Below are 26,229 nucleotides of genomic sequence, written 5' to 3' on the forward strand. Positions count from 1 at the left end.
ACACCTCATCTTTCTCCCACGGAACCACTGGTAGTTTCAAACTGCTAACCTTGAGGTTGGCAGCCTGACTTGTAACCATTATGCTACCAGAGCTCCCTCAAAATAATTTGATCTGGCCCTGCCAAGGCAACCACAGGTCCAACCATCATATTGCTGTTAAGTGCCATCGAGTTGGTTCTGACTCATAGTGACCCTGCATAGGGTTTCCACGGAGTAGCTGGTGAGCTTGAGCCACCAACCTTGCAGTCCAAATGGCTTTGTAGTCTGGAGCATTAACCCACAGTGCCACATAGGGTGAGTTTATTAAATAATTGACCAAATATAGCAGGCTAATTTTTACGTTGATAATTTTGTATGGCCCACGAATGATGTTCTATTTATTGTCAGAAAAAAGGTTTCCCACCCCTGCTGCATAGAATTTCCAAGGAGTGGCTGGTGGATTTGAAAGCTTAGCAGTCCAGTGCTTATCCTACCTCCACACCAGGGCTCTGGAAGTTAGAAATCATGTTTCAGCTAAAGGTGCCAACTCATTATCTAACCTTCTGAGGGAACTAGAAAGGTGTCAATTAAGTAAGCAGTTGCTAAGGAAGGGGGTTTGGCACCAATCTACTGGTACCAGATATCCCCAAGTGTTTTACATCAAACAAGATGCTTTTACAACTTATTCTGGAAGTTATGCATTTGTTTTTTTACTATGATTGTAAATCTCTATGCCCACATAAACTACTATAATGAACTCCTATAACCAATCCCTGTATCCTGCTTCCAACTGTAACCACTTACCCATTTTCTACCCTTTGTGATCTCAACTGATCACCAAGCAATCCATGATTTTGTTGTAGTTTCCTGAATTAGCCTTCTATCCATCCCCACCAGAGACCTTGCCTCTGGGACTCACTAGTTTAAACTTGTGTGATTTCCCCCATTAGAATTTTTTTCTTCTATAATTAATTCTGTTTAAAATTTATTAATTAATTTATTTTTAATGTTTTATTCTGAATTATGTGACAGTTTACATAGGAGAATATTAGTTTTACATTCATCCTATCATATATTGTTTCACTGCCATGGTTACAATCCCCTCCATGCATCATTAACCAACCAAAGGGTATACTCTGCAAGCCTGCCCCAGTTTATCAGCACACAGACCCTCTCCCTCTCTGGGTCTAGAGTCCCCAGCTGCTCCATTTCTCCACGTCATCATCTCTGCCTCCATCTCTGGTGTCACTGCTTCTCTGGGTAGGGTCCTGCACTCCGCTCTTCTCCCTTCATGGTCCCAGGGACTTCTACTCCTGCACTGAAAAGTCAATCACTCCCCTCCTTTTGCTACAAAATGTCTACCTTTACATTTTCAACCTTCACAATAAGTCCTGATAATAATTATTCACTATTGTACCACAAGAGACCTATCGGCATCTCCTTTCATCAGCCCCGCCCAGACAGATTGGATACTACTCAGTGAAGATTCTACCTTCCTCCACGCCCTCTGGATCTAGGCTCCCTCTTGAAAATTTCTAAGCCAGTCACTTCATGCTTTTGTAGCCACCCCCATTTTGGGTAGCCAATGTCCAAGTGGCCCATCCCTGTCTACACTGTGTATGGAGGGGGTGGAAATGATCCTTGTAAAGATTTGTTCCCTCTTTGAGCTACTGCATCCATGGGTGTAGGTCAAGCTCATCAAATTTTATCAGATTACTCTTTTTTTTTTTTTTCCCTCTTCTTTCGTCTTCTAGTTGAGCTCTGATCATCCAGTCATTGAAGCCAGGTCAAGTAGGTGTTCTCAAGCATATGCCCTCTCTTCTTATCAGCTGGATGCTTCACTCTCCACTCTAGTCCTCTGTGGCTGTGCCACTGACTCTGGTCCCAAGAGTCCCCCAGTCTTGCCACACTGCTGGCCAACCAGGTCTCCACACGGGTTCACAGGAGTCTATATTGAGCGTTGTAGGGCTTAGCTCACAGCTTCATTGTTGTTTTTCCCTCACTTACCCTTATCGGTAACGAATGTGGTCACCAATCAGAGCACATGTCTGCTCGTGTATTCCCATTAAGTCTGTCTTGGAAGGGGTTTTGCCCTGAGGAGATCTGGCCAAGGAGACTTGCCTTGATGTCTCCTGGGCGAGCAGCTTGCTTGTGCTTGTAGTAATCAGTTGGACTGCCGTTATTGTTTTGTATTTTTCCTGTTGATCTTTCTTTCAAGAAGTATCTTCTGTTCTTCTAGCCACTCCAGGCTGGTCTGCTTGTCCTTTCAAGTGGAAATTTCCCACCTCAGAAGATTCTGGATGGGATTCAGGATTCCACCTATGGTCTTATGTAATGCAGAGGCTCTGCAGGAAGCCTCCTTGACTGGACACGTTGTAGCCCCATTTTAGGTATCCCAATCAGTTATAAAATTTATTTTTAAAGGCTTGGAGTTTTTCTCTTCAACAATTTGAGTCTGTAGCCTTTCAATTCACAGCTTAGCACTTAACTGTTGCATTACTTGTTGTTAAGTGCCATCAAGTTGGTTCCCTAAACTTGTAACCCTCTGTGGGGTTTCTGAAGAGTGGCTGTGGGTTTAAACTGCCGTTAGCCATCCTATAGTGCCACACCAGGACTGCACTACTAGGTCCTTTTAAACATGTGGTAGGCATTGTCTTAAACATTTTACACATCTTGACTTATTTAATCCTCACATCAGAACTGTGAGGTAGCTGCTAGGATTACAGGTATCCTTCATTTTTTGAAAGTTCGCTTTATGCCACTTTGCTTTTATGAAAGAACTCTATTAGTACCTGCTTTTACTAACTGCAAGAACTCCAAACAGGATTTTAGCTTTTACAAGAAATATGGTAGAAAACAAAACTAGCATTCAGCATTTGTTGTGCAATAAGCCACTGAAAAGGCCGTGTACACCTCAGGCCACAAGAATGAAGGCATCACCAAGCTCCTTCCCTGAGGAACTATACTCAGCATCTCAGTAATTTCTAGTGTTATTTTAGGTTTTATATGGTATTTTGTATGATTTGGTAGATTACTTTGGGGGGGGAGGCTGGGAATACTAAAAAATTTTTCTCGTGACATTAATTTCTTCTTCATTTTATCCCATTTCATCTTACAAAGGGTTTCAGAGGAAATGTCTACTTTTGGAAACCTGTATTCCTATACAGCAGGTGAGCAAACTGAGATAGTGAGGTTAAGTAGTTTCAGAGTAAGTGTTGAAGTCACTGGAAAAGAATTTGATATTCATTATAAATAGGTTGCCCAGAGCAACTCACCTGTCAAAACTCAAACCTTTCCGCACAGGAGTAATTCTTTTCACTGACCCTGTGTTACCTTTATAGGTACAAAGCAAACATAAGGGGTAAGGTGAAAAGAAGGAATCAAGCATTCAACATTCATTTTAAGTATTAATTATTAAGCTCCTACGTCATGCAAGGAACTGTACCAAACATCAAGGAATATAACAATTCATGAGTATTTGTCAACATTTCAAGTGTGTGAAAACCAAGGCCTGTGTTTACTCTGCGACTTCATTTAAGAATGTGGCAGAAAATAATTTCTCCATAGGCTAGGAATGGAGTCATAACAACAGATTATAGACCCTGGGAAACTGACAACTGGATAAGATGTATCAAAGCTGTAAGAGTTTATGATAAAAAGAAAAATGCAAAGATGTATGAGGAACTAGTGGTGGTCATGGGAGTTATGTGCTGTGGAGTCAGTTCTGATACATAGTGACCCCGTATAGGATCTCCAAAGCTGGAAATCTTTACAGGAGCAGAAAGCCTCATCCTTCTCCAGCAGAGCAACTGACCTTGTGGTTAGCAACCCAACGTGTAACCCACTATGCTGCCAGAGCTCTTTACGAGGAACAAGTGGTGGGGGTGGTGTGCTGTGGAGTCGATTCCAACCTGTGGAGGGTTTCCAAGGCTGTAAATCTTTTGTTGTCATTGTTAAGTGCCGTCAGTTCAGTTCCGGCTTGTAGTGACCCTGAATTGGATTTCCGAACAGTGACTGGTGAGTTTGAACTGCTGATCTTGCAGTTCAAACTGACCTTTTGGTCCTGTGCTTATCCTATAAAGCCACACAGGAGCAGAGAGCCTCATTTTTCTCCTACGGAGCACCTAGAAGATTCAAATTGCTGACGTTGTGGTTAGCAGCCCAACATGTAACCCACTACGCTACCAGGGCTCCTTAATGAGGCTCTAGTGGAGAACCAAAAATGAAAACTGAGCAACTATATCCAAAATAGAGCCAAATATCAGAAACTGTGTAGGAGTACATAGTGAATATACAGCTGTGTTTGATGACTATCCAAGAAACAGCTCAAAACTCTTGGAATATAACAGTAAAATCAAAATCAAACCAAATCAATTACTACGGAGTCAATTCAGGATGACTCATGGCAACCTCTTGTGTGCATAGTAGACATATTCTTAAATGAAGTCTCAGAGTAAACACAGTTTACTCAGTTAGCTTCACCACCCAAGGACTCTCGATGTAACCATTTTTGTTGTTAAGTGCTGTCCAATTAGTTATGACTTACAGTGACCCTGTTCAGGGTTTCCGAGGAGTGGCTGGTGAGTTTGAACCACCACCCTCCAGTACCATACCAGGACCATGAGTCATGGTAATGTATGTGAATTATGATTGGAATCTGTTCTACTACTAATACCAGATTCTCCTCTTTTCATTATAGTAATAATAGGCATTTTTCAGTTCTTTCATAGGAGATTGTTGTTATTGGGTTCTGTCAGATAGGTTCTAACTCAGAGTGACCCTGTGTAAAACAGAATGAAACACTGTCTGGTCCTGTGGCTATATTTGGGCCCCTTGTTGCAGCCACTGTGTTAATCAATCTTGTTGAGGGTCCTCCTCATTGTCACTGGCCTTACCAAGCATGATGTCCCTTTTCAGGAACTGGTACCTCCTGAAAACATGTCCAAAGTAGGTGAGACAAAGTCTCACCATCCTCACTTCTAAAGTGACTGTACTGCGTCCAAGACAGATTTGTTTGTTCTTCTGGCTGTCTATGGTACTTTCAACATTCTTTGGCATAAGTCAAATGCATCAATTTTTCTTTGGTCTTCCTTATCCATTGTCAAACTTCCACATGCATATGAGGCTATTGAAAATACCATGGCATGGGTCAGGTGGACCTTAGTTCTCAAAGTGACATCTTTTTTCTTTAACACTTTAAAGAGCTTTTGTGCCTTAGATTTTGCCCAATGCAATACTCATTTGATTTCTTGACTGCTGCTTCCATGAGCATTAATGGTGAACTTAAGTAAAATGAAATCTTTGACAACGTCACTGTTTTCTTCGTTTTTCATGATGTTGTCTATTGGTCCAGTTGGGAGGATTTATGTTGTCTTCACACATAAATTGTAATCCATACTTAAGTTTATATTCTTTGATCTTCTTCAGTAAGTGCTTCAAATGCTTCCAGCGGGCAAGGGTGTGTTATGATCATATTGCAGATTTTTAAAAACCATTCTTCCAATCAAGATGCAACTTTCTTCTTCATGGAGTCAAGCTTCTTGGATTGTTTGCTCAGCATACAGAGTGAATAAGTATGGTGAAAGGATACAACCCTGGTGCACAACTTTCCTGTTTGATACAACACAATATCCCTTGTTCTGCTCAATTCATGCTTCTGGGGCCATTTTTAGGTTCTGTACACACACAATTAAGTGTTTTTCAATTTCCATTATTTGTAATGTAATCCATAGTTTTTTATGATCTACTCAGTTGAATGTCTTTGCACAGTCAGTAAAACACAACTTTCTGGTATTCCTTTTTTCAGCCAACACCCATCTGACATCAGCTATGATATCCCTCATTCCACATAGTCTTTTGAATCGGGCTTGAATTCCTGGCAGCTCCAGTTGATGTACTGTTACAATCATTTTTGGTTTATTTCCAGAAAAATTTTACTTGTGCGTGATATAATTATGTTATTTGATAATTTCCTCATTCTGTAGGGCCTCCTTTCTCTGGAATGGGCACAAATATAAATCTCTTCCCATCAGTTAGTCAAGTACCTGCCTTCCAAATTTCTTGGTATAATGCTGCCAGTGCTGCATCAGTTTCTGAAGCATTCTAATTGGTAGTCTGTCAATTCCTGGGGCCTTGTTTTCCACTAATGCCTTCAGTACAGCTTGGACTTCTTTCAGTACCATCAATTCTTAATCATATGCTGCCTTCTGAAATGACTGAACATCAACCAATTCTTTCAGGTAAAGCAACTCTATATTTGTTCTATCTTCTTTTGATACTTTTGATGCTATATGAATCCTTTCCTCAGTAGAAACCATGTCTTATACTTGCCATAGTTTTCCACATGCCATAATGGTTAGCAGAAAGTCACTACAGGTGACCAGGTACAAAACAAAACAAAATTCAACGAGTGAAAATGAGTTGAAGAATAACTTGTCCCAGAGTCCTTGCTCCTGAGCTGCCATTTTGTTGTTGTTGTTAAGTGCCACAGAGTCAGTTCCAAGTCATAGCAACCCTGTATAGGGTTTCCAAGGAACAACTGGTGAGTTTGAACTACCAAACTGCGCTTGCAGTTCAAACAGACTTCGCAGTCCAGTGCATTTACCCACATCACACCAGTACTCTATTTTAGCTGACATGAGCTGCCATTTTAGCTGACATGAATTAACTATAAGAGAATCAGAACATTGGGAACTAGAAAGAACCTGAGAGGTCATCAGGTTTACACTTTACAGAGCTCAATGACTCATCCAAGGTCATATGGCCAGTTAGAGTCAGAGTTAGAAATGGAGCTCCCAGGCGATCCTGAGAAAGAGAGGTTGGCATACTTCCTCTTGAACAGAAGTTGAATTTATTACTTCCACTAAATCACCAAATCCTGACCCAAATGATTGACTTAGAGAACATCTATGGATAAAAGCCTATGTATAGAACTTAACAGATTTGGACTCATAATGTAGACAAACTCATAGAAATAACAATAATTGGTCTCATGTAATTTTGGGATCAAGGTCATCTTTTAAACTTTACAGGCATATGTATATGTATAGGGGCTATACAGTTTTTTAAGTCTCATTATATATCTGGAGATTTTAACTATACTGTGTACTCTATAGACTCTGTACTCCCATAAGCTCATCAACACTTCTCTGTGTTGTTAGGTACCATTGAGTTGGTTCTGACTCATAGAGACCTGCAAAATCCAGATGGGAGCCATGTTTGAGTTCCCTTGGCTTCACAAGGGGTAAAGAGAATCAAACTCAAAATCAGTCCAAGGCCAATTCCTTTGAAGCAGAAGTTAGACATGCTTTCACCCTACAGCCTTCTTTACCCTATTCTGACACTAACCATCCCTCTCACATCACTCTCTGCTTCACATCTGGGTTCAATAATCTACTGCAATGGCCACATAGAACTCATAACAATCCCCAAGATTTGGGTTACAATTCAGGATCGAAATCAACTAAAAAAGCAGCAGTTCTACAGTCAGGAACTCCTTTTCTTTGCCACAGTGCAGGCACACCTCACTCTTGTCTTCAGCCTCTCAGTCATGTGACCCCTTGGCATCTGTCCTGCTCAGGCAGGTGTTGCAAAGCTCTTTTAGCCAGGCTGTGAATTCCCACAGGGTACCATCTTCAAACCCATCTCCTGCCCATAGACAATCAGTTTTACTCAGTCCATGGATCTAGAGCCCGAAGTTGCTCTGTCTCTCAATGCCACATCTGTTGCAGCCTCTGCGATCTAGGTAGGGAATCTTATGTTTCACTCATGCTCTTCCTTCTTGATGCTCCTTTTAAAACTAGCTGGAGGGCAAAACTAACCAATCCCAGCCTTAGAGTATACCTTATTTGCATGGTGGTTACAAATTGGGCTGCGAACCACAAGGTCAGCAGTTCGAAACTACCAGTGATCTGTGGGCAAACGATGAGGCTTTCTGCTCCCATAAAGATTTACAGCCTCGGAAACCCTGTTCAGTGTCACTATGGGTTGGAACTGACTCAATGGCACTTAACAACAACAACAACCCAATCACTGGATGGGAATTAAGAAGACTTTGGATAGAAAAGCTGTATCAAGTAAGTTCAAGATACCACATGACCTTATGCACAACAGAATGAAACACTGCCCAATCCTGCACCCTCCTCAAAGTCGTTACGCTTGAGCCCATTGCTGCTGCTACTGTGCCAGTCCATCTTATTGGGTATCTTCCTCTTTTGCTGACTCTCCATTTTACTAAGAATGTTGTCCTCCAAGGACTGGTCTCTCTTGATAACATGAGAGATGAAGTCTCACTATCCTGGCTTCTAAGGAGCATTCTAGCTGTACTTCTTCCACCACAGATTGGTCTGTTATTCTGCAAGTCCATGGTATTTTTAATATTCTTCTCCAACACCATAAATCAAACATATCAATTCTTCTATGGTCTTATTCATTGTCCAATTTTCACATGCATATTAGGCTACTGAAATACTATGGCTTGGGTCAGGCACATCTTAGTCTTCAAACTAACATATTTGCTCTTGAACACTTTAAAGAGGTCTTGTGTAGCAGATTTGCCTAGTACAATATGTCATTTGAATTCTTGACTGCTGTTTCCACAAGTTTTGATAGTGGATCCAAGCAAAACGAAGTCTTTGATGTTTCTCCATTTATCATGATGTTATTTATTGGTCCAGTAGTGAGGAATTTTGTTCTTTTTACATTGAAATGTAGCACATAGAAGACTGTGATCTTTGATCTTTGTCAGTAAATATTTCAAGTCCTCTTTGCTTTTGGCAAGCAAGGTTGTATCATCCATCTGCATATCGCATGTTGTGATTGAGTCTTCCTCCAGTCTTGATGCCACATTCTTCTTCATATAATTAATCTTCTCGAATTATTTGCTCAGCATACACATTGAATACGTATGGTAAAAAAAAAATTTTAAAAAATACAACCCCTGGTACACATCTTTCCTGATTTTAAATCATCCAGTGTCCTCTTGTTCCATTCGAGTGACTTCGTCTTGGTCTATGTATAGGTTCCTCATGAGCATAATTAAGTGTTCCATAATATCAATTTTCTGAAATGTTATTCATAGCTTGTCATGATCTACACAGTTGAAAGTCTTTGCATAGTTAATAAAGTACAGGTAAACATCTTCTGGTACTCTCTGCTTCCATCTGACACCAGCAATGATATACCTCATTCCAAGCCTCATCTGAAACCAGCTCCAATCTCTGGCATTTCTGAGGGTAACATGAAAAAGGCCCCCACCTCTGCTTACCTGAATGCTCACAGCCAATATTCAGAGATTATAAGCCCTAGAAGGGGAGTGAGCAACAGAAGACAATGGAGCACTCTTCACCACTCTTGTTAGGAAAACCAACCATGAATCAGTAATCAGCAGGCACATGGCCACAGTTGGGGTATTATGGCTAAGTTATAATAGTGAACATAGAGGCAGTAGGGCCCAGGCCCATTGGCACCTGGCCCAGTGAATTCACTACAGAGACAGGAAGTCACAATTGCCCATAGTGCCAACATTTTCAAGGTACTCTCTCATGCCCATGTCACTTTAACAGTAAATTTTCTAACCATATATTTGAAATCTAATGAAACAGAATAATTTCTTAATGTACCAAGTAAAGGAGTATTGGGATTAGGTTCAAAGCTAGTTTACTTTTACTAAAAGCTGTATTCATTTGAGAAAATCCCTTGGCTTCTCCTGTCCACAACCTAATCACTAGTAAAGCGTAGGCCAGATCACAAGTCTCCAAACTGGCTGCATATTGCATTCCCATGGGGAGGGTTTAACTTTTTCTCACTGGTAAATCCATTTCATTCCTTTCCACACCTTTCAGTCTTCAAGGCTTGATCTTCTACAGTCAGATAATCAGTCAATCAGTCTGTGAAGTCTTTCCAGCCTACCAGTCCATGCTGACAACTGCCTTCTTTGCTGTCCCATCAGCCTCCACACATACTTGGCCATACATGTATTCAATTGCTCAGTATCTAGTATGCATGTCATTTATCTCCCTAGTTCCCAGGCTGTTTGTGGTCGAGATAATTTCTAATTTTTTCCTTATTTCATGAACTGCCAGAAGAACATACAAATCTGTTTTGGAAGAAGTATAGCCAGAACTTAAAGAAGCGAGGATGGTGAGATTTTGTTTCATGTGCTTTGGACATGTTATCAGGAGGGAACAGTCCCTGGAGAAGAACATCGTGCTTGGTAAAGTAGAGAGTCAAAGGTAAAGAGGAAGACACTCAATGAGATGCATTGACACAGTGGCTGCAATAATGGACTCAAACTCAGTTTTGGCTGTGAGGATGGCCAGACAGTGTTTCAATCTGTGTGCACAGGGCTGTTGAGTTGACACCTACTCAATGGCACCTAACAACAGCAACAACATACCTTTTGGACTTAGTGTACTTAAATTAGGCAAAAAAAACACTACTTAGTATGTACCCTGCTCAGCTAAATGCCTATTAAACTCAACCTGTGATACACTATGGTCACCTTTCCTGCTCTTATATGAATGGTTCCCATCCACTGTATTCCCCTCACAGGCTGGCCATTAGGGAATGCACTATCTATGCTATTGTATTGGCTGCAGATGGAAATTGGTGTGTCAAGGAATAATGGCAAGATCTTTCCTATCAATTTGGGTTGATGCACAGGGTCCCAGCTACTAAATCAATTTCATAACCATGAACAGTGTTGTTATAGTGAAGAGTGAGCTTGCATTGCCTACCTAACCTCCTTTCCATGATTGTCAAGGCACACAATCTAACCTAGGATCTATGATACAGGAGTAGGACTTTTGGCAGTTAGAGCATGATCTTAAATGCAGAGTTCAGGGATAAAGTCAGGGCCAAGCCCAAAATCAATTGGCCAAAGGGTCCGAGTAGTAAGGTATCAGGAGACAAGAGGAAGGACCATGGTCCTGAAGACCCAGGAAGGATAGAGGTTAAGACCCAGGTGCTGGGCATATTCCCAAGGGTAGAGACTTAGTACCTGCCCACCTACAGCCTGTTGTGTGGGTGTATTGAAGCTGTGAAGAGAGCTGAGCCCAGACACTGTAGGCAAAGCTCTGGCATCTTAGTTTTGCTGTTTGTGTTTATAATGTGCCATTCTACGCAGTTATATAGTATTGTGGTTGCTCTTAATTGTTGTCATGTTGATTCCAATTAATGGTAACTCCGTGTGTGCAGAATAGAACACCATGTATTTTCCTATCTTAATGCCTGGAGTCATCTGAACCAGCTTAGTCTTACACTGGGTTTACAGTGCTGCAGGGCATTGTTGCTGTTGGGTGGCCATTTCGTCCATTTTCAACTCATAGCAAGCACATGTGACACAGTAGAACTGCCCCACAGGGTTTTCTAGGCTATAATCTTTATGGCAGTAGATTGCCAGGTTCAAACTGGATAGGTTTGAATCAGTGTGAGTAGACAAGTGCTTAATCAGTGTACCACCGGAGCTCTTTCAAGACCATTAGCATGAATGAATAGCATTGAGCGCTGATATTCAGTGCTATGGACATATACAGTTTGCAAGCAAATGAAATAAATGTCCAAAAAAGTTTTACAAACAAAATTTTTTAAAAAGAAAGAAAAATCTGTTTTCTAGTACTTTTCTTTTTTCAGATACTGTATTGTGAACGTAGTGTAGTGGTTACAAATCAGGCTAACTTCAAGGTTGGCAGTATGAAACTACCAGCTATTGCGTGGGAGAAAGATGAGGCTTTCTGCTCCCGTAAAGATTTACAGCCTTGGAAACCCTGTGCAGGGTCACTATGAGTCGGAACCGATTCCTCAGTACTTAACAGCAACAACAATTGTGAACAAAAATAGCTAATCTTTACTATGTGTGCCAAGTGTTTTACATGCATTACCTCACTCCGTCCTGACAACAACACAATGAGACCAGTGCTATTATTACCCTCCCTCCACCCAGCTCCTGGATGGAACACAACCATGTTTTTCTGCAACCTGAATGCTGTGAGAACATTTAGTACACTCAGGGAAGTCTTGTATCTTGCCACTCCCAATGGTCCAACATGGGGAAACGTTGGAGGGCTTGGTAGTGATACCACTGAATCTGGAGGAGAGAACTCTACTTTTAGGGTTGGATACATTATTTTCAATCCTACTGATTTCTGGGGCTACAAATCCATTTGAAGATAAGTGTCAAAGTCTGGGTGAAGCATATGCCTTCAATTTGCCACTGAAAATAGGACCCAGTCTGTAACTTCCAAGTATATTCCCAAACAAAGGAAAAGTATCAAGACTTTCATCGAGCTTCATCATCTTCAGCTGTTCGATTCAGAAGACTAAAGTAAAGCATGCTTTAAAAGAAACTGAGTTTGACTTAAAAGGACAGCTTTCTCAGTACAAGACCAGAATTGTCTACAAAACTGACCTAAGTCTGTATCACAAATACAGATTCATTCTCTCTACAGTGGATTTCTTCTGTTTATCAACACTTCTTAACACCCTTCTCTTTTTCTTTTAAAATGTCTCCCAGATGCCTCTCATTATTAGACTGGCCTGGAGCCCACTGTCTGCTTCCTTGGCCCACCCGCCCTTTGTGTTGTCTGTGGGTGGAGTAAGCTGTTGCCAATTGCGGGCCAAATGAAAAACCAGATGCCCTCCTGTCTCCATAAAAGCTATTTATTGTTTTCAAAGGAACCAGCCATCAAAGAGATCTCCTGTGCCCCACCCACTCCTCCAAACTGCCAGTTCTTGCCTGAAAAGTGCTAGCATCCCACCAGATAGCACAGACACATCCTGAAAGTCAGTGCCTGCACCCTGAGCTTCTAGAGACAGCCCAGGTTTCCGCATCACCACACCAGCCCTGCCTGGTTTAACTGCTGCAACAGAACAACTTAGCTTAACTCTCCAACATGTCTTCTCCACTTGATTCATTTAAATCATCTTCCAAGCCATCCATTCAAAGTTTCTTCTTATTTTCTCCCTACCTCAGCATTAGGCCAAGAGTTTCCTCTTCTAGACTCCCAAAGTGTGATATGAAGAGATTGAGGAAATGAAATATTTCCAGAAAAGATGTTAATGGAACGTATAAATCCCCCTGGGGAAGTCAAAAGACAAGGACCCACTGAATCACTATGAAGCTGCCTCAGAAAAATTTGTCTCAGGGACACAGTCTTTAGGAGGGTCTTGGGGACCCAAAAGATCTTAAATGAGGGTAAGTAGTACTTACATCTCAAAAACGCTTAGGCAAGGACTGTTTCCCAGTTTATTTAAGGCCACCTCAAGGTTCCTGACTTCAAGGTTCTACCCTAAATTTGGCTTGCATATCAAAAACACTGGACATTTCTGGGCAAAATTAGTGCAGTAAATGTGGAGATTAACAAACCACCGGACAGAACGCTAGAGTGGACCACGGAACCTCAAGCCTGAGAACTCAGGACCCTGAAAAGGGTCCTCAGAATCCAGTTTGAGAAACAAAGCATTAAAGCTAAACACTCTATTTGATTGATCCTTAGTGTCACCCAAGAACTGCAGATGTTGCCATGGAGACCCTTGACAGTACTTGTTTAAAGGGGGTTTATCAGACAATCCAGAATATTCTTAAAGTGTATATATATATATGCTGTGGCACTGTGGGTTAATGCGACAGACTGCAAAGCCGTTTGAACTGCAAGGTCAGCAGTTGAAGCTCACCAGCTGCTCCTCAGAAACCCTGTACAGGGTTGCTATGGGTCAGAATCAACTCGACGGCACTTAACAACAACAACAACAATATATAATCAAAAACTTTAAGTAATAAATAAGTCTTTGTTAAACAGTGATCCAAGAATGTGTCCCGAGATTGTGAAGGGAGAGTAGGTACACCTGAGACTGAAACAAGACGTCATCTTATGACAGACGTTATCCTGAAGGAAGTGAGGAGGAAACCCTCACACTACGGTTTATAGCCTCTGAATTTAAGGAGCTCTGGTAGTGATTACAAATCAGGCTGCAAACCTTAAGGTCAGTGGTTTGAAACTACCAGCCGCTCCGCGGGAGAAAGATGAGGCTTTCTACTCCCGTAAAGATTTACACCCTCGGAAACCCTGTACAGGGTCACTATGGGTCGGAACTGACTTGACGGCACTTAACAACAACAACAACATATAGTATAAGGGCTCATAACTGTGCTTGAGTAATTCACTTGAAATTACTCAACAGAGCTAACAAGGCCTTCCATAGTGCAACTCTTGCTTACCTTCCAGCATCTTCTCCCCTTGCTAGCCTCCTTCACCCTCCTCCACCTCCCCCACCCCCACAATGCTCCAGCTACACTGAACTCCTTTAGTTTCATGGTGTTACATTCTTTTTCCATCTCTAAGCAGATCCTTCATGCTATTCTCCCTGTCTTGAATTTTTTTTTCTTCAATCCTTTTCTTTGGGGGCCTGGTAAGATAGTGGGTTAAATGTTGGACTGCTAACCAGATGGTCTGTGGTTCAAACTCACCATCTGCTTCATGGGAAAAAGATGAGGTTGCAAGCTCCCATCTTGGAAATGAAATGGAGTAATTTGACTTTGTGCTTTCAAGGTGCTGTGAGTCAGAATCAGCAGCAGTGAGTTTTGGGTATTCTTCTTTACCTAATTAACTCTCAGCCTTTGTTTATTAGCTTAGCTCCTCCCAGATCCTATATTTACTTGAAGGCACCTATTAGAGCTAAATTGAAATTGCATGCTTAATAGTTTGTTTTCCATAAAGATTAGCAGGCTTATAGGAATATAGTTTGTGTCTACCTTTCTCATCATCATATCTCTAGCATCTACCTAATACAGCACCTGGATTATAGGTTGTTGTTGTTGTTGAGTGCCATCAAGTCGGTTCCGACCCTTAGCAAACCTGTATAGGGTTTCCAAGAAGCTGCTAGTGAGCTTGAACCACTGACCTTGAGGTTCAAACCAATTTTGTAGTCCAGCACATTAACTTACAGCAGCATACCAGGAACACAGTAGACACTTAAAAAAAAAAATTATTATTGGAAGAAAAGACCAAAAAGATTTAAGGAAGGGAGGGAGATGGAGGAAAGGAGAAAGAACACAGGAAGGGGAGAGGGGAGAGGTGTGGAGAAACAACATTCAATAAATGGTAATGACTATGGTCAGAAAAAATGTCTTTGCTGTTTCTAATCTCTAAACAGATTATGCAATCTGAGATGGACTAAATCTGGAATTAAATCTAAATCAGTTTCAGGACCTAAAAATTTCAGACTTCACATGACTCTAGAGACCAACTAAGCAGTTCAAAATATCCCACCTCCCCCAAAGAATAAGACAAAACCAGTTATTCAGTTGATTGTGACTGAAGGCAACACTATGGGTTACAGAGTAGAAATGTGCTGCATATGATTCTTTTTCAATATCTTTCTTCCAAACTGCCTCTTTGTTGTTGTTGCTAAGTGCTGTTGGATCAGTTTCTACTCGTAGAGACCCTGTAAAGGGTTTCCGAGGAAAGGCTGGTGGGTTTGAGTGGCCAATCTTGCAGTTTAAAACAAACTAGCTGTATAATGCTGCAGCGTCACATCAGGACTCTAGGTGTGTTCAAACCACCAACCTTTGGGTTAGGAGTCTAACACTTATTGGTTGGCACCATACAGTGACTCCTTCAAAGTACGCCGGGATTTATCCCTGTATGGGTACATACATTTACAAATGCTTTCCTTCTGTTTTTATATAAATGAAATTCTATATTGGCTAAAGTATAACTTAAAACAGTGACCACTGAAGAGCCTAAAAGAATGTAAGGTCCATAAGCAAAAGTATGCACTTATTTTACCCTTCAGTCTCTTACTAGGGAACCAAAGAAACTGAACCGTAGCTGAAGTCTGCCATCTAGTGGTCATTGCAATACAAATGTTTGCCAATGCGAAGGAAGCAAACATCACACACCTCAAAGGATTTCAAGAGAACCCTCACCTTGGCTACAGACAGTCTCTTGGATGGACAAGTTCACCTTTTTTACAGCAAGTTACTGTTTATGCTATTCTGTCCGAACTCTCCTTTCTACATAGCTCAACATAATGTTGTAACATTCTGATGTCCAAAAAGTTATCCTACATTAGCATGGAATTTCTCCCACTTTCAATGAAAAAATATCCCTGCAAGAAATCAGTGTACCACACTAGAACATTATATTTCTGCTTTGAATCTTAACTTCAGAAAGCAGTTTGATTACTTTAGAAGCCAAGAATATAAAATAATTAGATGACAAATCGAACTTCCCTGAAGCTACCTCCATTAGGCAGACTGCTCAACTTGTTTATCGTTTATCCCACTATGCAGGCTGTTATTAAATTGATAAGTGCCATATTTCAGTTCCATAGCGACCCTGTATAGGGCTCCCAAGGAGTGGCTGGTGAGTTGGAACCACTGACCTCGCGGTTAGCAGTCCAATGCTTACCCAACAACACCACACCAGGACACATTTAGACTGTGTCACTGTGGATTAGGCATTAGACTGCTAACCACAAAGTCAGTAGTTCAAACCTACCAGCCACTCCTGAGGAGAAAAATGAGGCTGTTTCTGTAAAGACTCACAGTCTCGGAAACCCTGGATAGCATCACTGAGTCAGAATTGATTGGATGGCAGTTGGTTTGACATGTAAACACGGTAGAGCCGTTGAGTTGGATAGCTGCTCTAAGGTGGGAACCAACAGACCCAAGTTCTAGGACTCACTCAGCACTCAGCAACTTGCTACACAGGACTGTCCACTTTTCCTCTCTGACTCTCCATTTCCTAATCTATTAAAAACAGAGGCTTGAGTGAAATAACGCCTAAAGTCACTTTTAGTTGTAAAATTCAGTGAGCTTGACCAGGAAGACACAAGTCACATAATCGCAGGGACCTGACATTAGACCCGATCTAGGCTCAGTGCCTCCAGTACCATTTATTTGGGGATAAAATACTTAATTGAATAAGTATTAACAGGACTTGCAGTGGTTCAGGCACTGTCCCAAGTGCTAGGAAAACGTCAGTGAATAAACAGACTGTCTCCGCAAAGCTGAAGCCTATCAATAAAACCAGTGATCAAATGCAATGTAATCACACAATTCTGGTTGGGCTCTATGCTTCAATGAGGGTGTATAACTGGAACCCAAGGAGGTGGGGGAGCTGATAGCAGGGAACACTCCCTGAGAAAGTGACAGCTATAAATCTGAAGGGGATAGAAAGGTTATCCCAGTAAGGAGGAGTGAAAGGTACATCAAAGGCCAATAGATCTAAATGGACAAAAGGTCTAAAAGACCCTCAGCAGGATCAAATTTGGAGCATTTGGGAATCAGAAAGAGTCCAAAGAGCCTGGAGTGTGGAGAACAAGAGATTAAAGTGCAATGAGGCAGGCAGGAAGGTTTAAGATTATGCATAACCTTATGGGCCATGTTACGAGTTTCACCTCTATTCCAACAGCAACAGGAAACTACTGAAGGGCAGTTAAAGCCAAATGACATGACCAGATATGCTTTCATGAGACATCTGTCTACCATGTAGAAGATGCATTGGTCAGGCTCAAGAATTTCAAGAACCACAATTCTTAATAAAGGAGGTGATAACTTCATTAGCTAAAAGTGAAAGAAATGGAAACTTAAGAAGAGATTAAAAGTGAGCTGATTAGAGAAATGTATCCAAATTTGCCAGGTAGCAGAACTGAGGTGCTAATCAAGGAAGATAACCACCATTTGGCCAGCTGTGTGGTTTCTCTGTGTAGCAGTGGTCAGTGTTGATATGCAACAAGAGAAGGTTGGAAATTTCCAAGTAGGCATGAAGATAGAACATAGGACAAAAGAGCTTAGGACATGTTCAAGACTTTGGTGGAGATGACAGACTCTGGAATCTTAGATGAATACAGAGATAAGTGAAGACAGAATGGGCAGGTGGGTAAAGAGGGAGACGGTAGAAAGGCCAACCATCCAATAGCTCCATGAAGTTTAACTCTGAGGCAGTGGGGATGGATCCACGTGACAGAACTGTGAATATAAAATACATTTAATACTGTGCTGTTTGCCTCTCAGAACATTCTCCTTAGTACATACAGTGCACATATCAGCAAATACATGACCCCAAGCTAATTTCTGATATGATCATTAAATCCCTGGTGAAACCAAAATTATTTCCTGAGTTATGATATCTGATGTCCTATTTTAAGTGCTATAATCCAATGATGAAGCAAATAGATGGGGTACTTGCCCCCAAGAAGATTTTACCCCCCATTACAAAGAATCTATTCAATGGAAGTGTGCACATTGCTGAAAAAGAGATGTATAAATACTCTTGGTCTTGGATCCTCCATACCAAAAGTCACATGGCTGTGCAAAATTCCCTGATTTAGATTAATCTTGTTCAGAACTAACCGTTCCAAAAGATCATTTGAATTCTTGTGCTTGAGAAATGTGCTTTTTCTAGTAACAGTAAGGACATCTGGAATGACATTGTAGGATAAGCACAGGACGGCAAGGTCGATTTGAACCACAAAGTTGGCAGTTCAAACTCACCAGTAGCTCTTTGGAAACTCTATATTGGGTGGCTATGAGTTGGATGCAACTCAACAGCAGTTAACAACAACAACAACAAATAACAATAATGGCTGATAAAATTGAGGGTCATCACAAATGAGGAAAACCCTCATGAAATAGATTGACACAACAGATTCAAACATACTAACAATCATGAAGATGGCATAGGGCCAGGCAAGGATTTGTTCTGTTATACATAAAAACTTCATGAGATCCTGAGTCACAGCCCACTCAATGGCAACGAACAATAACAATCATAGAAAAATAGTTACAATTGATTGAATATTTACCAAGGGCCAGGGACTATATGGTAGCACTTACCGGATGAGGAAACTGGGCTCTAAGTGGACAAGGGAAATTTTTGGTCCAAGATCACTTTGGTTGTTGCTAGCTGTTAAGTGCCGTTGAATCGGTTCCAACCCACAGCGACCCTGTGTAGGGTTTATGAGGAGTGACCAGTGAGCTTGAACCGCCAACCTTGTGGATCAAACTCACTTTACAGTCCAGTGTATTAACCCACTGCACCATACTAGGGCTCTTAAACCGCACCACTGGCCTTGCCGTTCACACCGACTTTGCAGTCCAGTGTATTAACCCACAGCATCAAGTGGTGGTGGTGGTTATGTGCTGTGGAGTTGGTTCTGACAGCATCAAGTAGATCTGTGTAAAAAATCTATATAAAGTTATCTCTGATATAAAATATTATGTCCACTTTGATTTACAAGGTGTGAATATTTTATCTGTGTACTTTTGTTCATTTATTTAATAAACTTTATAAAACCAGACATGTTTATCATGGCACAGTTATTTTTGGTGGTTTTTACTATATTTTGAATTGTTTATATTTAATATTTACTGTATTGTTGATTTAAAACATATTGTCTTAGATCCCAGAATCATAACTAGAAGGGTCATTAGAGGCCATCTCATTTCACAGACTAAGAAGTGAGGGCAATACCAATGCTAAAACACCCGTGTGAAAAATCAATATGCAGCAATGCATTTCTACACCTTCTAATCTGAAAGAGGGATCAAGTTATATGTTGACAATATTAATATTCTTTTCTAATTATTTAACCAAGAAGTTAATGAATAAAACCAAGCATTTGGTTTTATTCATTCAAAGTATTTCTGCAGTCAAGTCCTGTTTTACATATCTGGGGCTCTACACGTTCACTTGACCTCTTTCTTCTAAAGAAATCGCCCCCTGCTTTTGTAGATTAGTGACAAGGGCCATCTCTCAATTCAATAGAAAAAGAGGAAGCAGTCAGGTCAAATTTGGATGAATGTGAGAATATATGAATTTAGTTCCAGAAAGCTCCCAGTACTAGTTAAAACTACCAAACTTTGTTAGGAGCTTCCAACCCCAAGGCTGTCATAAGTTTGGAAACAACTCATTCTTCATGGGAAAAGAAAACACAGCATGAATACTTCTCCTCTATCCAAAGGGACCATGCTTTGGGAAACATGTCAAGACTATATTTGTTGAATCTCTAGTGGCAAATAAATCGTGATTTTTTTTTTTTTTTGCTGTTTTTATCATAAAATTGTGACTAGATATTTTCCACATTTTTATAAAGTCCTTGGAGGCCCGCATGTGTCTTTACCTTCTTAGAAGGCCCTTTCTGTGCTCCTAATTGTTGTTAAGTACCATCGAGTCAGTTCTGATTCATAACAGCTCTAGGGTTTCCACAGAGTGGCTGGTGAGTTTGAATCTCCAACCTTGTGGTCAGCTTTTGATTAACAGTCTATTGCTTATCTTACAGACTCCTCTGTGCTCTTAATGGATATTATTAAACTTATATTTAAAAAATTAAAATAAAAATTTTCAGCTCCTGGATATTCATATCCATGCTCACTTCACTTTGAATCTAAGATGTGTTCAAGTATATTCCTCATTTACCAACTAGCTCATTATCTGACATTTCATGGATGGCAGTCAACACCCAACCACCAACATCACTACCCCTCTAATCCTTCATGGGTTCTGAGGTGGTAGGAAAGGTATGGTGGGGAAGGGATTCCCTCCAAGCCACATGCAACCTGAGACATAAGGTGGAGGTGGGTACCAAAGCTGAAGATGTGGTGTGGCCCATGATTCTCCCATAACAGCAGTTTCATACAATGACCCCGTCTTTGGAACCTACCCATGTTGATAAGTGAGGTGTGGGTGTATTGGCTAATTCCATGTGCTCTCGAGTCAATTCTGACTCATGGTGACCCCAGGTATATCAGAGTTGAACAGTGTCCCACAGTGGTTTCAATGACTAATTTTTTGAAGTAAATTGCCAGGTCTTTCTTCTAAAAGATTAACTAATATAACTTAGAAAACACTCCTAGGAAATATTAAATCTCTAATAATCACATCCTTTAGCTTGAGAATACTTTGTATATGGCAAGGAGTAAATGTTCATAATAATTTAAATGAACTCTGATATTTAAAACCACATGCAAATCTGACTTTTGTAAATTAAGGCATTTAAAATGTTTACTGTAAAGGGAACAGTAATGGCAGCAGCAATGGGCTCAAACATAGCAACGATTGTGAGGTTGGTACAGGATCAGGCAGTGTTTCGTTCTGTTGTACATAAGGTTGCTACGAGTCCGTACCGACTCAACGGCACCTGACAACAACAACGATAAAGGGAAATTTTTAAATATAATTAAGGGCATATATGGCATTGTGGGTTAATGTGCTGGACTGCAAAGCCGGTTTGAACTTCAAGGTCAGTGGTTCAAGCTCACCAACTGCTCCTTGGAAACCCTATACAGGGTTGCTATGGGTTGGAACCAACTTGACAGCACTTAACAGCAACAATAACATAAAAAACCAACAGGAGTCCTGGTGTGGCACTGCAGGTTAATGCGCTGTACTGCAAGGTTGGTTTGATCCAAAAGGTTAGCGATTCAAACTCACCAGCCGCTCCTTGGAAAGCCTATACACCGTTGCTATGAGTCTGAACTGACTACCGGAACTTAACAACAACAAATGGGCAATGAAGCAGTAAAACTCTCTCTATTTGTAGACAATATGACCCTATACATAGAAAACCCTAAGACTCAGTAAGATAATTATTAGAAATTATTGAAAGATTCAGTAATGTAGCAGGGCAAAAGACCAATGTACAAAAAGCAGTCAGATGCCTTTATGTTAATAGAGTTCTGAAAGGAAATCAAGAAAACAATCCCATTTACAATGTTGTTGCTGGTGTTGTTAGGTGCCATCGAATAGGTGCTGACTCGTAGCCACCCTATGCACAACAGGTTGAAACACTGCCTGGTCCTGTACCAACCTCACAGTCGTTGCTTCATTTAAGCCCATTGCTGCTGCCACTGTGCCAATCCATCTCGCTGGGAGTCTTCCTCTTTTCCTCCAACACTCCATTTTACCACCCAAAAGATGAAATACTTTGGAATACATTTAACCAGACAAACAAAAGACCTATACAAGGTAACTACAAAATACTGCTACAAAAAACCAAAAGCGACCTACGTAAATGGAAGAATATATCATACTTATATTGAAGAGAAGGAGACTTAACATTAGGAAAATGTCAATACTACCCCCAAATGATCTACAGATATAATGCAATCCCAATACAGATTCCAACATCATTCTTAAAGAAGTGGAAAAAGTAGTAACCAATTTGATACGAAAAGGCAAGAGACCCTGGATAAGTAGAGTATTATTGAAGACAAAGAACACTTTAGAAGGCTTCTCCCTCCCCAACCTCAAAACCTACTACACAGCTACAGTGGTCAAAACAGTCTGGTACTGGTATAACTAAAGACACATAGATCAATGGAACAGAATTCAGAAACCAGAAGCAAATCCATTCACCTACGGTCAGCTGATCTTTAACAAAGGGTCAAAACACATTGAATGGAGACGGGATCGCTTCTTCAACAAATGATACTGGCAAAACTAGAAATCCATTTGCAGAAAAATGAAATAAAACCCATACCTCCCACTATATACAAAAATGAACTCAAGATGGATCAATAACCGAAATATAAAACCTAGAAAAAATAGGGACTATGAAGAAATAGGTACAAACTTAGGGGCTCTGGTTATTGTTGTTGCTATTAAGTGCCGTTGAGTCCGTTCCAACGCATAGCAACCCTATATAGGGTTTCCAAAGAATAGCTGGTGAGCTTAAACCTGTGACCCTGCAGTTCAAACCAACTCTGGTAAATGACACAAATACACTATCAAACATAGGTGAAAACACATACACAGCAGAAGATAAACTAGATGACTGGGACCTTCTAAAAATTAGACACTTACATGCATCAATAGATTTCACCAAAAGAGAACTGCCAACTGGGAATAAATCCTTTGCAATGACATATTAGGCAAGTGACTAATTTCTAAAATTTATAGAAAACTTCAACATCTCAACAAGAAAAAGACAAATAACGCAATTAAAAAATGGATAAAGGACATGAACAGACACTTCATCAAAGGACAAAGGTAGCCAACAAACATAAGAAACGCTTGCAATCATTAGCCATTACAGAGATGCAATTCAAAATTAACAATGAGATATCATCTCATCCCTGAAATAATAGAAAAGTTAAAAAAAAAAAACAAAAAAACAGACATCAACAGATGCTGTAAAGTTCGTGAAGAGACTGAAACCCACCTACCCTGTTGGTGAGGCTATTACATAGTGCAAGCACTGTGGAAAACGCCATGGTGCTTCTTCAAAACGTTGGAAATAAAAACACCCTATGACCCAGCAATACCTCTACTTGGTATATATCTTAGAGAAATAAGAGTCACAACATGAATAGATAATGCATACTCATGTTCATCTCAGCACTATTCACTATAACAAAAAGATGGAATCAACCTAAATGCTCATCAGTGAAGAACAGATAAACACTGGTACACACACACAATGAAAAACTAAGCAACATTAAAGAACAATGATGAAGTTTCAAAACACCTCATAATATGTATGAACCTGGAAGATATTATGCTGAGTGAAATCAGTGAATCACAAAAGGACAAATATTGTATGAGACCACTATTGTAAAAAGTCAAGCAAAGGAGTCATGGTGTAGCACTGAAGACTAAGCACTAGACCACAAGGTCAGTTTGAACTGCAAGGTCAGTGGTTCAAACCCACCACCCGCTTCTTGGAAACCCTATACAGAATTACTATGAGTAGGAAGCAACTTCACACACTAAAACAATAATAACAACATCAGAAGTTTGAGAGAAGGGGGGACAACTCACTGGGTTGAATCCTATTGTTATTAGGTGCCATCAACTTGGTTTCAATTCATAGCAATCCTATGGCCCAGTCCTGTGCCAACCGCACATTTATAGTTATGCTTGAGCCTATTGCTGTCACTGTGCCAATCCATCTTATTGAGGGTTTTCCTCTTTTTTGTTGACCCACCACTTTACCAAGCATGACATCCTTCACCACTGACTGGTCCTTCCTGACACCACCTCCAAAGTATAAGAGATAAATTCTCACTATCGTCACTTCCAAGGAGCAAACCAGGTATACTTCTTCCAAAACAGACTTGTTCATTTTCTGGTGGTCCATGGTACTTTCAGTAATGTTTGCCAACACTGTAATTCAAATGCATCAATTCTTCTCTTAACTTAATTTATTCATTGTCCAGCTTTGGTATGCACATGAGGTGAATGAAAATACCATGGCTTGGAGAAGATACAAAATGAAATCTTTGCTCTTTGCAGCTGATTTACCTAATGCAATACATCATTTCCTTGATTGCTACTCCTATGAGGGTTAATTGTGGATTCAAGTAAAATGAACTCTGACAACTTCAATCTTTTCACTATTATGATATTATTTATTGGTACAGTTATGAGGATTTTTGTTTTATTTACATAGAGGTGCAATCCACACTGAAGGCTATAGTCATTGATCTTAATCAATAAATACTTAAAGTCCCCTTCCACCAATCAAGTTTGTGTTATCTGCATATCACAGATTGTTAATGAACAGTCCTTAAATCCTGATGTCATGTTCTTCATATAATCCAATTTCTTGGATTATTTGCTCAGTATACAGATTGGATTTTGTTGTTGTTAGCTGCTGTCAAGTCAATTCCAACTCATAGTGACCTTACGCACAACAGAATGAAACACTGCATGGTCTTGTGCCAGTCTCACAATCATTGTTCAGCCTGAGCCCATTGTTGCTGTCACTGTGCCAATCCATCTCATTGGGGTCTTCCTTTTTTCCGCTGACCATCCACTTTGCCTAGTATGATATCTGTCTCCAGGAACTGGTTCCTCCTGATAATATGTCTGAAATCGTAGAGACAAAGTCCGGCCATCTTGGCTTCCAAGGAGCATTCTGGTTGTACTTCTACCAACATAGATTTGTTTGCTCTTCTAGCAGTCCATGGTGCTTTTAATATTCTTCTCCAACACCATATGCATCAGTTCTTCTATGGTCTTCCTTATTCACTGTCCAACTTTCACATGCATAGGAGGCTATTGAAAATACCATGACTTGGGTCAGGGGCACTTAAGCCCTCAAACTCACATCTTTGCTCTTGAACATTTTTGTGCAGCACATTTGCTTAATGCAATACATCATTTGATTTCTTGACTGCTGCTTCCACGAGTGTTGATGGTGGATCCAAGCAAAATGAAGTCTTTCACAACGTCAATCTTTCTCCATTTATCATGATGTTATCTATAACTCCTGTGGTGAGGATTTTTGTTTTCTTTACACTGAGGTGCAACCTCTACCGAAGGCTGTGGTCTTGGATCTTCATCAGTAAGTATTTTAAGTCTTCTTCATTTTCAGCAAGGTTGTATCATTTGCATATTGCAGGTTGTTAATGAGTCTACCTCCAATTCTGATACCACATTTTACTTCATATAATTCAGCTTCCTGAATTATGTGTTCAGCATACAGACTGAATAATTATGGTGAAAGAATACAATCCTGGTACACACCTTGACTGATTTTAAACCATTCAGTGTTCCCTTGTTCAGTAAGAATGAATGCCTCTTAGTCTACATACAAGTTCCTTATGAGCGCAATGTGGTCCATACTTTGTCATGATCCACGCAATTGAAACCATTTGCATAGTCAATAAAGCAGAGATAAACATTTTTCTGGTATTCTCTGCTTTCAGCCAAGATCCATCCATCAGCATTGATTTACCTCATTCCTTGTCCTCTTCTGAATCCAGCTTGAACATCTGGCAGTTACCCGACAATGTACGGTTGTGGCCATTTTAAAATTATCTTTAGCAAAATTTATTTACATGTGATATTGTTTGAGGATTTCTGTATTCAGTTGGGTCACCTGACTTTGGAATGAGCAAAAATATGATTCTCTTCCAAGCAGTTAGCCAGGAAGCTGTCTTCCAAATTTCTTGGCAAAGATGAGTCAGTGCCTCCAGTGCCACATCAGTTTGTTGAAAGATTTCAATTTGTACTCTATCAATTCCTGGAGACTTGTTCTCTTCAATTCCTTCAGTACATCTTAGACTTCTTCCTTCAGTACCATCAGTTCTTGATTATATGCTACCTCTTGAAATGATTGAACATTAACCTTTTTTTTTTTTTTTTTGCTACAGTTAGTCTGTATATTCCTTCCATCTTCTTTTGATGCTTCCTGCATCACTCAATATTTTACCCGTTGTTGTTGTTGTTAAGTGCTATTGAGTTGGTTCCAACTTATAGTGACCCTGTATATGGTTCCCAAGGGACAGCTGGTGGGTTTGAA

At 40.4% G+C, this 26,229-nt stretch overlaps 1 protein-coding gene across 1 annotated transcript in view; it reads right to left on the bottom strand.

The window, feature by feature from the left end:
- The window catches only part of PDGFRL (platelet-derived growth factor receptor-like), a 74,684-nt gene that overhangs the window by 26,551 nt on the left and 21,904 nt on the right, over window positions 1-26,229 (bottom strand). The gene's annotated exons all lie outside the window — the stretch shown is intronic.

This window comes from Chrysochloris asiatica, unplaced genomic scaffold (genome assembly GCF_000296735.1).
Source record: "Chrysochloris asiatica unplaced genomic scaffold, ChrAsi1.0 scaffold00011, whole genome shotgun sequence".
NCBI lineage: Eukaryota > Metazoa > Chordata > Mammalia > Afrosoricida > Chrysochloridae > Chrysochloris > Chrysochloris asiatica.